The sequence below is a fragment of the Castor canadensis genome, chromosome 18 (assembly GCF_047511655.1).
Source record: "Castor canadensis chromosome 18, mCasCan1.hap1v2, whole genome shotgun sequence".
Classification (NCBI taxonomy): domain Eukaryota; kingdom Metazoa; phylum Chordata; class Mammalia; order Rodentia; family Castoridae; genus Castor; species Castor canadensis.
In genome coordinates this window covers 9,364,958-9,367,577 of record NC_133403.1, presented here as the reverse complement: position 1 = coordinate 9,367,577, position 2,620 = coordinate 9,364,958, and the positions used below count along the sequence as shown (strand labels likewise).

At 51.9% G+C, this 2,620-nt stretch overlaps 1 pseudogene; it reads right to left on the bottom strand.

The window, feature by feature from the left end:
* Positions 1-371: 371 nt before the first annotated feature.
* LOC109675988 (sprouty-related, EVH1 domain-containing protein 1 pseudogene) lies at positions 372-1,814 on the bottom strand (annotated as a pseudogene).
* Positions 1,815-2,620: the final 806 nt, after the last annotated feature.

Sequence of the window (2,620 nt, the reverse complement as noted above, 5' to 3'; positions counted from 1 at the left end):
GGACACTTGGCTTTTACTTCAACTAACCAAGTGCCATTCGCCTCTCTGTGACAGTTTGTCTCAGCACAGGAGTGCCCTGAGAAAATGTTCCCTGATTTCCAAGTCAGCTTATTCCTCACCCTGCAAAGTGCCCAAATGGAGGCTGTTTGTCATTTTTCACAATTTAAGTTGTTCCTTTCAATTCTCAAGTATTTAAGCATCACAGACCATCTAATTAAAATGAATGAAAATACCTAAAATTTCCTCAAGTGAAGTATGCACTGGTTTCCTTTAGTTCTGATGTATGGGTATTTATACTGTTTTATAAAATGTCAGACATAATCCTTGTGCTGGTGGCTCACATCTGTAATCCTGTAATCCTGTTGCTCCCAGCAACCCCAGTCAGCTAATCCTGGAAACATCTGAAGCTCACCTAGCACTGGGTCGTTTCACCCAGCGGCTTTGTGCTTCCCACCACAGCACCCACATGCCTCCCCACAGCGATGGCACACCGTCAAAAGGACATAGCAGCAAATACATGGCATGATGAAAGACAAGGCTACCAGGGCTAACCATCTTAAGCAGAACTTGTCATCGCTAGTGTCACATGAACAGGGGTCAGAAAAATCTCCCTCCGAGTCTGACACACAGTGGTACAGCATGCTGTATGCACAGAGCATGCAGCTCACGTGATGGATGCACCTCTTGACCGGGTCTGGGGCGTCCTGACATCCCCCGGCCATTCTCCTCGTGATTAAACCTCTCCTGGCAGTATTCGCAGCGAGAACGTTCCCCATCCTCCTTTCTTCGTTTTGACTTCAATTTTAATGGGGCAGGCTGGGTCTTAAATACCACAGAGTCTTTCAGTGAACTTAACTTAGCCTCTTCCTCACAAGGGTAGAGATAGTCTGGTTTTTTACTGCCTGGCTTAGAAAACTGAAGAGTGGAGTCAGTATCATCTCTCTCCAAATCACTCTTCCACATGTCAGGGTGTCTATAGTCTGCATACCGGCGTATTAAGATATCACGAGGATTTATTCTAACAATCTCATCCTCATCTTGAAAGCTGACATGTCTGATTGATTTCAAAGGGACCCTGTTTTGGGACTTGAGGCTTCCACATTCCTTGGTTATTTGCCGCTGTACATATTCCATACTTCTGCTCTGAGTGTCTAGGCCTGGCTGACTGAATGTTACCTGATTGGCCTGGCTTTGCAAGTACACTCTTCTGGCGTTCAGGTCTTCAAAGGGAGATGGTCTCACATTTGCGCTTCTGTAGGGGTCACTGGTCACAACTGTCTCTTGCTGGGAAAGGGATCTTTCACTAGAGAACTGGAAATATCCTCCTCAGCTGCTTGTAAGTCACCATCGGCTCCCTCAACTTCCTTTTTTGATGCTGGGCATCCTTGAGCAATGTCCTCAATAGCTCTTCGGATGCCTCTACCGAAAGCACGAGTGTCAGCAGGACTTTGAAAGGTAAGGCCAAACGTTTTGTCTTCGATGTTCCAGGGGTGAAAAATGTGGGAGTGACTTTATTGTAAATGAGGTCTTTTTTAAGTATACATTCCAGGACCACCATTTTGTCCCTGAGTCGCTCTCCACGGATGAAGAAGTCAGCACAGCCATTCTCCTCCTGATGGGGGACCTTGAAGACTGTGATGCTGCTCAGTCCGCTCCCTCCAAAGGGGAGTCACCAGCCAGTCGAGTCATCTCGGGTCATCACCACGGCTCGCACTCATGCGTAACTATTATCATTGTAAGAAGTCGCCATTTCCTCGCTCATCTTTCCCTCACCGCGATCCGATCTGGAGATGGAGGAGCAACAGCAGGCGCAGCACCGAGGGGCAGCAGGCGGCCGGGGGTGCGCAGGAACAGTGGCTCAGCGGACTCACCATGGTGGACTCCTCACCCGACTCACCATGGTGGACTCCTCACCCGGAGCGGGATCCTCCGTGGCGACCCCAGCCTGTCCCTTCACCACCCCCACCGCGCTCAGCAGCCGGCCATGGGCTCCGGCGGCAGTGGAAGCCGGAGGGGGTTTGGCGGCCGGGGTAGAAGGTGCTGCAGAGACGGCTGCTGGGGTGGAGCACGGCGGGGTCCGGGCGGGGAGCGCGGGAGCAGAGACGGCGGCGCTTCCCTTAGGGATGAGGCCAGGAGGAAACGGGGCTGCTCGGCAGCGGCGGCGCGGTCCCGCCGGATCCCAGCCCACCATCTCCCGCCCGGCCGCCGGCTGCCGCTCCGCCCGCGGCGCGCCCGGCTCGGCCCTCAGGCGCGGGGCGCACTGGCGAGGGCCCCGCGGCGGCGGATTCCTCCAGACAAGAGGGGGCGCGGGGAGGGGGAGGGAGGGCGCGGAGGGCTCCCCGAAGGGCCGGCGAGCGAGACTCGGGTCCCAAGGAGATGAGGGGAGCGGCCTCTGGTATCTATTTGTGAAAATGGCACCAAAAATGTTACTTCTCTTTATTTTAATTATCCCATTCATGAGTCTTATCAATGATGTTTTCAACTAAATCTCTGTCACTTGAATTGTTGGTGAAATAGTTGATCATTAGACATATGAAACCAATATATCTTAGTTACACAATAAAATACAATTGATTGGTAGTCAGAATTAACGATTTCAAGGGCACCATATTTAAAAAAA